Here is a 13,774-nt window from a genome sequence, read left to right as displayed (position 1 = left end):
TCATGGAACGTGACATCGTACGCACCTGTTTTTGGAAAGTCTTGTACAGCATAGATGTCTTGCCTTTCTGCTCCAGCCTTTTTTTCGATAAGATCTGCAACCACAAATTTCACGTTGTTCTTGTTGGCTTCTCTCGGGGGCACTTCAATCCGGATGGTATTCTTGATGGCAGCCATTCTTCACAATAAACCTGTCGGTACAAAACCACAGCAAAAAAAGTTTCCCGTAAACGGAAACGGAGGATCGCTCCAAACTCGCACCTCCAGCCCAAACCAGGCAATAAACCTGATCTGAGCCAAAAGGCCGAGAAGCGATAACCCGAACGGGCCGCGCGTTGACCGAGCCTGCCCAATACTGCTGTTCACCCCTTGCAGCGATTCAGCCTACTCCTAGGCAATTCCATGGGACCCTGCAGGCTCACACACACTCACAGCTACTAAGCGGGAGGTGAATAAAGGCCGGAGAGGAAGCAAGACAGGATTTGCTTCTTTTGCTTGCACCACAATGCAGTGCTGAAAGAGGAGGAATCGACATAAAAACGCCTTCCTGGCAACGCCCAAATGCCCTCCTGCCGTGCAAACACTGGCAGCAGCAGCAGCAGCAGCAGTAAGTGCATGCCCACTGCCACCCCTTCTCCTTTCACACCTTGTATCAGCTTTAATCCAGTCCAGTGCTGCCTGCTGAGCAGCACTGACCAAGACTGCAAGGACCCATTATCCACTTTACCTGCCCAGGACCTTAACCATCCTTCTTTGAATTAACACACCAACACCTTCTTTATGCAAATGTGGAAGTGGCCACAGCTTTATTATTATTTACAACCATCGGCATGAAGACATATATATATTTATTTATTTTCTCTCCTCCTGAAATGCCGATGCTCCCTGTCTCCATCAGGCATGTAGGGTGCTACCTCCGTCTTCATCTGCCGTACTTTCCGCCAGCTGTGACATCTACGAAAAAACCAGAAAAACGCCAGAACAAGAATATAACCGTAGAAAATTTTTAAAAAACAAAACCAAAACCACCAGGGGAGGGAGGGCGGGTGTTTCTTCCACTGCAGCTTGAAGGTAAGAGGGCTTCCTGCTCCAAACCTCTGCCTTATATCTTCTTAACCACGCCCCTCTTACCCCTTGTTGACCAATCCTGATCCTGGGCATTATTTTAAACCGTTCCATCCTTTCTTAACCCCTTGCAGTCCCTGACACTCTCCCTAGGCGCTTCAGTGTCTACAAGACTGCAAGGACCCATTATCCACTTTACCTGCCCAGGACCTTAACCATCCTTCTTTGAATTAACACACCAACACCTTCTTTATGCAAATGTGGAAGTGGCCACAGCTTTATTATTATTTACAACCATCGGCATGAAGACATATATATATTTATTTATTTTCTCTCCTCCTGAAATGCCGATGCTCCCTGTCTCCATCAGGCATGTAGGGTGCTACCTCCGTCTTCATCTGCCGTACTTTCCGCCAAGAAGGGGGAACTGAGAAACCTACTCAGTCCCCCGACCACCCCCACCAAGCAACGCCAGCCCTCTCTCGGCACCATCCAAGAGATCCAATAAAAAGATATCGAGCCCGATATCATTCAGATGCACTCCATCCGGTGCCAGCAGATATGCATTATCCCCCTCCAGGGATTGGTGTCGCAACCCGATCCCCCCTATAGAGCGAATGAACCGCGACACCCGCACATTAATTAACCTGCGCACTCTCTCCAAAGCTGCCATATTCCTCGCTCCTCGCCACACCGTGCGCGCCACTATTTCGGACCAAACTATCACGCAACGGGCGAACAGATCCCGAAAACGCGCCAAATCAGTTCGTATAATTGACAATAACTCAGCCATTTTCACTTGGCCGATATCATTTCCACCCGCATGGATGATTAGGACAACAGGTCCGTACGTGTGCCTTGTAACTGCCACTACTTCTGGCAGTAACTGCACCCACCGTAATCCCCGGACACCTCTCCAATGGACGTCGGCCTGTGCGAGGCCCAAATTCGGACCTAATGGCCTTCGACCCGCTCGAACCGCTGCCCAATGCACATACGAATGCCCCAAGATCCACACTTGGGGGCGCCGCAACCCTAACAAAGAAATTAAGCTACATTCCGGTCAAATGAAAATTACAGGCAGGGTTAACATAACACTCCATATAACAGGAAGGAAAGCAGGGGGGGGGGGGGGGAAGGGGAGGGGGGGGGAGGGGAGGGGGCGACCTTTCTTATGAAAACTTCCAGCTTACACCATCTTTAAAACCAGATCAGGTCGCACATATGACTTATAGCTATTAGAGCGCCATCTACCCAGACTCATGATAGCCGCTGAATCCAAGCCCAAGGCATCCGCCTCAGTTGCCGCACCTATCCTAAATGAATGTGTACCAAACTCGCCCGGCGGCAAACCTAGATACTTCAAGCCGGCCTTAAAAATCGCCTCAAATTGAAAACGCGACATCGCGGATCCATCCTGATGGATCAAGAATTGAGTCCCGGGCACTCGGACCAACACGAATTCCTGGACCCATTTTACCGGGCAATACTGCCCCCCAATCCTCCCAATCGACAGCCAAGCCCCCCTTCCTACCACATCAGTCTTTGACCTCCGCACACAGACCCTGAGAGAATCTCCCAACGTTACTACATCCGATCCGAGAAGACCACCGCTCGCACTTACTCTGTGCGGAACCAGCTCACTAACCCGTAAAGCGGCAAAGAAAGCCAAAGAAAACGCCGCGCCGAACAAGGACACTTCATATTCATCCCGACACACAAAACATAAAACGGCTAGCAGCCGACCCAAAAGTGAAAAAGATACTGGCCGCCTCGTGTCCCTTGAACACGCCTCTTTTTTCCACCCTTTTAACGACTGCCGAACTACAAATTCTTTTGTAACATCTCTGCATCCCCACAATTTTAACATAAAGGCCACTCCTGCTAAAAACTTGCTCGCCGTGGCCGCACTACCCCCTTCCTGACGTATTTGTACCAAACTTGCTAACGTGACGTCCAGGTGACACCCATCCTGTGATGGGAAGTCATTCCCCGCAATCTCCAACCACCGATCCCACGCTCTGCAATGACTCTTCCAAGTCGCCGGTACCACCGAACCCCTCAACAGTCTCATAAGTTGTCCTCGACCAGGGCCCATAAGTGAAGGGGGGGGGACACCCCTTCTGCCAAAGCTGCCGGGTGCAATTCCCGAAACCGGGACATCTGTGAACGAGACAAAGCATCAGCCATCACATTACTGACACCCGGAACATGTTTTGCACGAAACCACACATTCAAACGCAAACACTTCAAAACCAACCGTCTTAATAAAGCTAATACCGGCAACGAACTAGACGACAACCCGTTCACCGCATGCACCACCGCCATGTTGTCTGTCCAAAATACAATCCTCTTATTCACCATCACGCTACCCCATAACTCTATTGCAACTATAATAGGAAACAATTCCAATAGCGTTAAATTACGTAAGACTCCCAAATTACTCCAATGCAAGGGCCAAGGGGATCTACACCAACTTCGGCCCAAAATTGCTCCAAAACCATCACTTCCGGCTGCATCCGTAAATAATTCCAAATCTACATTAGACAACTCAGCGTCCTGACACACCGACCTCCCGTTAAACGAACTCAAAAAAGAATGCCATACAAACAAATCCTTCCTCATACAAGAGGTTACCCTGATAAAATGATTTGGCTTCGAGATACCTCTAGTGGCTAAAGACAAACGCCTAGAAAAAACACGACCCATTGGAATTATACGACAAGCAAACACCAGCAATCCCATTAACGACTGTAACTGTTTTAACGTCACTTTTTTCGACCCCATGACCTGGTCAACCTGCGTCACTAGCCTAGCCAATTTATCATCCGGCAAGCGAAAAATCATCCGCTCGCTATCTATTTCGATACCCAAAAATGACAAAACCGTTACAGGACCTTCCGTCTTATCCTCGGAAATAGGTACCCCGAAACGCGACATCACCTGTCGAAACACTCTCAGCAACGTGCTGCACAACCCCGAGCCCCCCGGGCCCACAAAAAGAAAATCATCCAGATAATGAATGACCGAGTCACAACCAGACTCCAAACGAACTACCCACTCTAAAAATGACGCAAACATCTCAAAGTAACTGCATGATATTGAACAACCCATAGGAAGGCACATATCCACGTAAAACCCTTTGTCTAAACAACAACCCAGCAGGTGAAAACACTCCGGATGAACCGGCAGCAAACGAAAGGCCGCTTCAATATCAGATTTGGCTAACAACGCCCCCTGTCCAGCCGCCTGTACCAACCTTACTGCAACATCAAAAGACGTATACGAAACCGCCGCCTCCGCCCTAGAAATACCGTCATTAACAGAACCACCGCGAGGAAAAGAAAGGTGATGAATCAGCCTAAACTTTCCTCGTTCCTTCTTTGGAACTAAACCAAGGGGGGAAACTCGCAGATTCGTATACGGCGGCTCGCAGAATGGACCTGCCATTCTTCCTAATTCCACTTCTTTAGCTAATTTTAGCCGCGCAATGCCCACATTCTCATTGATCGACTTCAAATTGTCAGCCAATGACAATGTCGCAGAATATTCAAAAGGAATCTCAAAACCAAACGAAAACCCGTTAGTGAGCACCTCTGCTTCCCGCCTCCTGTGGTACCGCTCTAACCATGGGCCCATCTCGAGCACGTTCACCGGCGTTCTCCGCTGCGCCGGAAGGAGGTGCCTTGACCGGCTGCTTACCTCTCCGGAAACACCGGAGCGCCGAATGAGCGCCCCCACAGATGGAGCATTCATGTCGAAATTTGCACGTGGCAAAGAAACGACAGTGGCCCTCATTGTAGAGCCAACAGGCACCTGTGGGCCTAGCGGCCGCAACTCCAGGGGCGGGGCCCGGTGCTGCGGCCGCACTGGGAAAGGGGCGTTGTTGCCTACTCCCTTGCGCTAAAATAAGCTGCAACCACACGTCCGTTGCCTTCGTCGCCCAACTAATATCAGGCGACAAAGCCAAACGTCGCCGAAATTCTTCATCATATCGCCACCAGGCCGCACCACCGTGCAGCCTGTGGGCGCTGAAAATTGTGTCAAAATAGACAAACAACTCGGCCCCTTTCCCAGGATAGCGTTGGCAAATAACATGAGCCAGTGTAGCGTAACACTGTACCCAGTTGCCAAATGTTTTCGCTACTTTTGCTTTCCTATCCGAACCTCTCTCAAAGCCCCGCTCCATGTCGACAGTCACCTGCTCCACCGAGACCAAGGACCAAATATCCACAAATTCATTCCTCCAAATCTTGTCCTTGACCTCAGCTGACAAATGAGTCCCGAGAGGAGCGACTCCACAAAACAATGAATCTCTAAAAGTCAAACTAGCTAAAGCATTCTCTTTCTCAGACGGGGGCATAGCTCCCTCTGGTGGCACAGAGGGACACGACGTTCCCTCATTCACTTTCAACCCAGCCACCACGGCTTTTAAAACAGAAATCAAATCCGCACCCGCTGCATTAGGTTTATTAAGCCATGCGTCACCGCAGGCCGACTCACCGCTCCCAGAGGTCCCACCGACTCCAGAGGGTCCTTCAGCCACTTGCCGCGGCACTGGAACCACGGCCTGCACCTCCTCCACCGGCCCGGCGGGAGGTACAACCTGGGACAGCTGCTCCTGATCCACCGACAAGCGCTGCACCTCCCGGCGTCGACTGCGTCTCTGCGGCCGTGAGGATCTCCTCGACGACCTCCTCCATGATCCGGATGATGCGGACGTCGTCGCAGACGAGGAGGAGAAACCATCGCTGGAAGACGAGGAATACCGTCGACCACGCCTCTTCCCGTCACCTGACCTGCGACGTCCATGATGGCCGTGCCGGCGATGTCCACCAGCCCGGCGTTTCCTCCCTCGCCTGGAACGCTCCCTTCTTGGACCTGCAGTAGAGAAAGATGACAAGGCAGGAGAAGGGCAAATAGCATCCAAAACACCCTCACTCCTATCTTTCCTAGCACACTCCCCCCCTGCCCCTGACCCGTGCTGACAGGGGCCCGGGGGGGACCGGGGTGGAGAAGCGACAGGCACCGCAGAAGCCCCCGCCCCCTGGCTGGGCTGCTTGCTCACCGTCCGCCTCCCCGCACCCGCCGCCATCTTCTTTTTTCGTGCGCCGCCATCTTGTGTCCTGGCTGCACTGCGCCTGCCAGGACGTCCCGCCCCTGTTCCCCCCGCCGCCAATTCTGGCTGCGTAGAGAACAGCACGGGGAAAGATGGCGCCGACCCCGGCTGCACACAGGCCCCAGAAGCAAGTCCCAGCTCCTGTGAACATGCCGCATGGTAAGCGACCATGTCGGACCAGTCGCCTGAATCCGCCATATTCACCCCACTGTCACGATAGTCGGCCGCTGCCTCCGCGCCCGCATCAGCAGCTCGAGGCGGGTTGTACCGTGCCCGTGCCGGTTTAACAGCCACCCTCTTACCGCCATGGGGAAGGACGCCAGCGCGACGGGGGGGAGGGGGGCACTATGTCGACCGACGAAGCACCCGTCGACATAGGCCTAGGGGACCTGCTGGGACCACCGCATGACTGTGCAGCAGTCACAGCACCCCTCATAGCAACAGGGCTAGGGCTCAGTCGAACCGGAGGGCGTGTAACGCGCTGCGGCCTACCTCGGGTAGCCGCTCCCGACTGTTCCGTGCCCCGCTCAGATCCTCGCTTCTCTCCTTCCTCCAACAGGGATTCCAGCCAGGCAGGTCCCTCCAACGCTACCCGCTGTGCCACCTTCCGCAACAGTTCTTCTGCCATCTTCTTAACGACCACGCTCTGAATCTCCACAGCAGCAGCAAAGGTGTTTCTTCCACTGCAGCTTGAAGGTAAGAGGGCTTCCTGCTCCAAACCTCTGCCTTATATCTTCTTAACCACGCCCCTCTTACCCCTTGTTGAGCAATCCTGATCCTGGGCATTATTTTAAACCGTTCCATCCTTTCTTAACCCCTTGCAGTCCCTGACACTCTCCCTAGGCGCTTCAGTGTCTACAACACTGCCTGGGCCCAGGCTTTTATCTCTGAGGCCCCATTATGATGTCAGAAAGCTGGCTCTGGCTCCTGAGGTCTCCACTATGACACGTGCAAAGTTCCGTCTGAACTTTATATAAGACGGTGCGGCTCAGTCAGTCACTCAGTGTTGCCTGAGAGGGCAACACTGCAACAGCCGGCCCCCAGGCTGTCTTTTTTTTGCACAGCTAGTTGCCTCCAGGAGGCCACAAGAGGGAGACAAGGGACTGCAAAATGGAAAATAGGCATCCACCAACTTTACAGACAACTTGTTCTCCTTGCTCCTACAACCTCCATCCTTGCACAGTTTGTTATTCTTCCAGGTAACATAGTAACAAATCCAAATTGCTGCTCTCTTTGTAGGCAAGCAAGGGTTTGTTGCAAATGCAATTCTTACTTCTTCTTGAAATGTAGGGACAACAGTACATTCCATCACATCCATCTAGTGTACACAGGTAGGTCCATTGTGACGGGCGGGCCGGCGGGCTGGCTGCTTTAATGGCTGTTTGCTGTTCCCCTACTCCACTCCACTATTTGACTATGGTGCTGCATCAATCAGTGGCTGGCTCAGGTGCAGCTCTTTAACCTACCTAGGAGGGAGGGCGGAGAGAAGACAAGGAAGGTGAATGAGCTGTTCCAATGTGAAATGCCGGAAACACAGAAACACAGACGACACAAAACAAGAGGTGGCAATGTATTAATTAATTGCATTTAATAAATTAGCTCATTATCACACATGACTGTACAAATGCATTGTCCAACAGGTGTTGAAATAATGGGATTAAAAGGGGAGATCCCATCCGAAAGACAAAAACAATGGCAAACACAAAAAGCACTTTTGGAATCTGATTTTAGTAAACACATAAGGAAAGGGTGCACCGGTCCTGGAAATACTGCAATACCAGGTCAATGCGTGGAGTGGACAGAGCAAGCTCTATTTCCATCTCCCTGTTCTAAAAATCCATTTAATATATGGTCCCCAGATAGGGGACGTATCAGATATTAAACTGATAAGAACAGATTTTTTTGAGTTGACTACCCCAACAAAGGAGGTAACCGTTTATTTAAAATTTTGAACAGATTTACAAAAAATCAATACGTTTTTACAAAAGAAATTTACATAAATTTACAATCATGGTTTTTAATACAGATAAATACAAATTGTCAAATAAAAACAATTTATAAAAGGGCACTTGGTGGCATCATATTATGGAACTCCATTCACTTAAAAACCATTTTCTACATAAAACAGGAGAGAGTTTTTTATCTAAAAGAAAATATTTGTACATTTCATTAAGACAAATGGCTAAAACATCTTCCACAGCTAAAACTTCATGCTTAAATAATAAAATGTTTCTGGCCGCCCACAGAGCTGCTTTAACGCAGTTGGTGATCTTCCATGCCATCATTTTTCGAGTCTGTGTTGGGCATTCCAGGCATCCATATAAAACGCCATCACTTGTGTATCTCCGAAGTCCTGTAATCTTCTGTACCAAGGGGAGGATTCTTGTCCATATCAATTGCGCGTAAAAACATTCCCAGAATAGGTGGTAGACTGTCTCGTCATCTCTACATCCTCCCCTTGGACACGCAGCCGAGTTGGTCAGTCCCCTTCGATGCTGGAATGCCCGGCATGGAAGACACTCGTGGGCACAGCTCCAGGCCAGATCTTTCTGTGGGTTAAAAAGATATTTAGCGCTCACCATCTTCCATATTTCTTTGCATTTTTGTTCATTAAAATTACTGATGGGAGCTACTAAAACATTTTCTTTTATCTTTTTTAAAATTCCTTTACTATTTTTTACTTCGTTAATATTTTTGTCTTTTAAGTTAAAAAGGTTTACAATTTTTTCTAAAATCTTATACTGGCCCGAAAGGTTAAAAGCATACGGGGAGCTTAAAACCGTGGAGAACCAACCGTTCCTCCTCATAAAATAACCTGTGTTAAAACGTATAAAATATGACCAGTAATGTTCCTTAAAAACTGCATTAAGACATAAAGTAAAAAATTTTATTAAAAGGAATGCTTTTATATCGGGGAAATCTTTCCCCCCCATTGGTTTGGGTAATATTACCTTCTCTCTCCTGAGCTTTTCCATCCTGGAGTTCCATAAAAATGTGAAACATGCTTTAATTATTTTTTTCAATAAAATCTCAGGGGGAGGGAAAACCATACTTAGATACAATAAAATAGGTAAAATCACCATTTTTGTAATTAAAACCTTTCCCTCCATTGTTAACTGTCTCATGTTCCACATGCAAATTTTCTGATTGACTTTTTGTGCCACCAAGTCCCAACTGGTAAAACCATTATTTGACTCATTGAAGGAGACTCCTAAAATTTGTACAGACTCTGACACAGGGACTGGAATGTCCATTAAAACCATTTTGCCGATATTTAAGATGTTACTTTTATTAAAATTTACTAAAAAACCGGAGGAGCAACAGAATTGGTAAATCTGTTTAAAAGATTTCTGTAATGACAGGGTGTCCCTGCAAAGGACCGCGACATCGTCCATGTACCCCACCACTTTAGCCTCTAGTCCCCCCCCGCCCGGCAGGGGGACTCCTCTTATCTGCTTATCCTTTCTTAACCTGCAGAGTAGAGGCTCGATCGCACAAATAAAAAGTAGTGGGGACAAGGGACACCCCTGCTTCACTCCGGAATTTAAAAGGACATCCTGTGTCTTAAAACCCTTTACTAAAATTTTGCTAGTACAATTTTCATAAAAGGCCTTCAGAGACTGTAAAAAACCTTCCGGTATACCCATCTTTTCTAAAACCTTAAAAAGATAAAAATGTGACACTCTATCGAAGGCTTTCTAGAAATCTATAGATAAAATTGCCATTTTACCTCCTCTCTCTTTCGTGTCACTGATCACATCTTTTAAAAGGTTTAAATTATCCCATATACTCCTCCCGGGTATCCCACAGACCTGATTGGAGTGTATGATCTGGCCTATCACTGCTTTTAATCTGTTCGCACATATCTTTGCCATTATTTTATAGTCACAGTTTAGTAAAGTGATAGGCCTCCAATTTCTAATGTCTGTTTTGTCCCCCTTTTTGTAAAGCAGGGACACCTCGCCTTTCTTCCAGGACCCCGGGAGGGATTTTGTTCTAAAAACTTGGGTAAAAAGAGGGTGGAGATCCTCTTTTAAAATACCATAAAATATGACATAAAATTCTATGGGTATACCATCAGGACCAGGGACTTTACCTGTTTTAAAACTCTTTGTAGTTTCTAAAATCTCCTGTTCCGTAATATCCTGTAATAAAAACACTTGGGAAGCAGGATTTAAAACAGCATCCACCTCCTTCAATGAGTCGTTCATAAAATCAACATCAACATGTTTTGTATTAAAAAGATCCGCATAAAAACCGTGCACCTTTTTTAAAATGTTTTGGGTATTTGTTTCCCCATCTATCTCATTTAACAGGGTATGCTTATCATTTATTTTCTTGAAGAAGTACCTGGAGCAGGTCTCGTTTTCTTCAAGATGATTCACCTTAGAGCGAAAGATTATCTCCTTTCCCCTCTGCTCCAGGCACTGGGAGATTTCTTTTTTAATTTCGGTGATCTCTTTCTCCACCTGCATACCCTGTTCTCTGAACTTGTATTGGGTCTGCAGACGGGTATTTAAATTAGCATAAAATTCAGATTTTTCTTTTGCTTTCTTCATCCCAGCTTTAATAAAAAAATCTCTTATCTTTATTTTCATTTTTTCCCACCAGGAAACAATTAGCATATTGGGATGTCTTACCCGTCTGCAGCCCTTATAAAAGGTGATAAAATCGGATAAAATTTGCGGATCCTCTAAAAGGGATACGTTTAATTTCCAGGCTTTCTTCGGAGTTCTCCTTTGATCGTTCAAATTAACTTTAAAATATAAAAGTTTATGGTCAGAAAACACGTTAGAATTAAGATCACATTTAAAAGGCAGTATTTGATAAGAGCAAAAAATAAAATCAATCCTGGAGCTGCAGTTTACATTGCTCCAGGTGACGCCGTCCTCTTCCGGTAGATCCCTATTGCATTTTTTAAAAACATCAGTAAGTTTAAAATCCACTGTAATATCTTTTAAAATAGACGGGGTTTTATCATAGTTTCGACTTACTGAATTAGAGAACCGGCGTTCCCCCTTTAAAATACAATTAAAATCACCAGCTAAAATAAGTGGTTCTGAATCATTGATAAAAAGGGGTAAAATTTCTAGCATTTTTGCTCTTTCTTTTTTGTCTGTAGAACCATAAAAGTTTAAAAACTGCCATCTAACACCGTTTATAAAAGCTTTGACCATTAAAATTCTGCCTGGTAAAATTTCATAAAAATTATCAATTAAAACGTTCCCTTTGAATAAAATGGCGACACCTGCGGCTTTTGATTCATTGGACCCGGACCACACTGAAGGTCCGAGTCTCCAGTCTTCCTCATATTTTTTATAATTCATGCGGTGAGGTATGCAGCATTCCTGTAGGAAAAACACTGAGGCGGTAAAAACAGAAAGGTAGTTGAAAAGGGCAGCTCTTCTTGTCTGTGAGTGCACGCTTCTTACATTAAGGGAAAGACCACATAACTCAGCCATGAGGAAAAGGGAGAGAGACAGTCTATTTTTATCTTACCCGAGGAGGCCTCAGCAGTCCTCCGCGTCGCCAGACACCCCACTCGAGCTCTCATCATCATATTTCCTCGAGTCAAATGTACGCATCGATGAGGTTTGAGAGGAAGACCCGTCACTCAGCTGACCCCCCATACCTAAGGCGCTTCTTGAAAATGGGTCCCAGACGGACTCAACGGGTAAGATTCTGCAATCTTTGGCAGCGTCCTCCACTTCTATAGGGGCAGGAATCGCGCTTCTGGACGTCTCAGGGACCACGCTTACCTCGGAGGCAGCTGTCCCTATATCCCCCAACTGTCTGGAAGGGGGGGGACCTTCAGTTGTCGCTTCCGGGGGCACGTCAACTGGTTTCCCTGCCTTCAACCTGGCAGGTACTCCCATCGGCACCCCCGCTGCCACCTCCGAGTACGCCCTACGTCTCTTAGTGAGCGCTGCCGCTCCGCCCGGGACCTCTGCCTCAGGTACAGGCTGACCCAGCATCTCTTGCAGGCCAGTAGGATCAGCTTCATCCGAACTATCCTGCGCCCCAGTCTCCTGGGGGGGCTCTTTTGTCCGCTGATCACTGGCTCTGCGTTTTTGTCGCCTCTGCTCTTTAGGGTCACCTGTTTGGGGGGGTCTGCTGGAGGTATCCATATCGTCTTGCTCGCCTCCTTGGGGTTCCTCTCCTTGTACAGGGGTGATCTGGCCTGCGGGCCGCTCGGGACGCCTTGGCCGGTCCTCGGGTTGTTCCAACTCTTTAGATCTGTGGGGACAAGTAGCATAGAGGTGACCAACTCGGCTGCAAAAACGGCACCTTTTCCCCAGAGGGCAAGTTTTGGTCTCGTGCTCAGAGCTGCCGCAGTTCCTACAGGTGCTGTCACAAGACTCCTTGGTGTGACCGTACTTTTGGCACTTCCTACAGAATGGAGGCATCCCTGAAAAATAAAAGTCTCCGGCCATATCACCTATTTTAAAACGTGCTGGCGGCAACATTATCCCTCCTGTAAAATTGGCATCTTTATAACATGTTACATTGAATCTCCACTTTGAGGTCCATACACCAACCTCATTCATTACTTTGCCAATACATTTCACAGTTTTAAAATAAGGGAATAAAAAGGACATCACTTCTTTTAAGTCGGCAAAAGGGCAGTACATCTTTATAACTATCATTTTAGTGATGTCCACAACGTGCTCATAAAAATCAACACCGTCCAGTCTCGGGTCATTTTTTACCGTATAAGCCGCCAGCAGATCTCGGAATACTCCATTCTGTATGAAAGTAACGTCGTATGTCCTCCTTCTTGGGTAATCCTGCACCGCCAAAATTTCTCGCTTCTGGATGTTGAAGATACCAACAAGTACGGTCTCCACCACGAATTTTAAGCCGCAGGTCGTCGCCTTCTCCTCCGATAGCACTACACGAATTGTGTTTTTAATCCGGGCATAAGCCGGTATCTCACATGGATCCTCGTCCATGGTGAGTAAGGTTTTTTTGGGATCGTTACGCTACTCCTTAGTAGGCGCAACTTTGGGCGCAACTCCCCTTTTCGGTCGAAACCTACACGGGGGTATATGGATCGCAACCCGTTGCTCAGGACTAAGCCTCTCTCCCAAATAGCAGCACGGGGGTGAAGTCCAGGCGAACCTGGACGATCCCCCGAGGCCGAGAGAGAGGGTACCTGAGCACCTCCTAACCAAGACCAGGCAGCACTGACTACAAGTAACCAGCACTACACTTGATCTCAGCCAGAAGGCCGAGAAGCGATAACCCGAACGGGCCACGCGTTGACCGAGCCTGCCCAATACTGCTGTTCACCCCTTGCAGCGATTCAGCCTACTCCTAGGCAATTCCATGGGGCCCTGCAGGCTCACACACACTCACAGCTACTAAGCGGGAGGTGAATAAAGGCCGGAGAGGAAGCAAGACAGGATTTGCTTCTTTTGCTTGCACCACATTGCAGTGCTGAAAGAGGAGGAATCGACATAAAAACGCCTTCCTGGCAACGCCCAAATGCCCTCCTGCCGTGCAAACACTGGCAGCAGCAGCAGCAGCAGCAGCAGTAAGTGCATGCCCACTGCCACCCCTTCTCCTTTCACACCTTGTATCAGCTTTA

General features: G+C 48.0%; 1 non-coding gene across 1 annotated transcript; it reads right to left on the bottom strand.

Moving 5' to 3' along the window:
* Positions 1-7,927: 7,927 nt before the first annotated feature.
* On the bottom strand, positions 7,928-8,115 carry LOC142679602 (U2 spliceosomal RNA). The gene has a single exon (XR_012852825.1). It is a non-coding gene; the product is annotated as a U2 spliceosomal RNA (small nuclear RNA).
* Positions 8,116-13,774: the final 5,659 nt, after the last annotated feature.

The sequence above is a fragment of the Rhinoderma darwinii genome, assembly GCF_050947455.1.
Source record: "Rhinoderma darwinii isolate aRhiDar2 chromosome 2 unlocalized genomic scaffold, aRhiDar2.hap1 SUPER_2_unloc_55, whole genome shotgun sequence".
NCBI lineage: Eukaryota > Metazoa > Chordata > Amphibia > Anura > Rhinodermatidae > Rhinoderma > Rhinoderma darwinii.
Note: the sequence above shows the minus strand (reverse complement) of the source record. Positions and strands in the feature narration are given on the sequence as shown.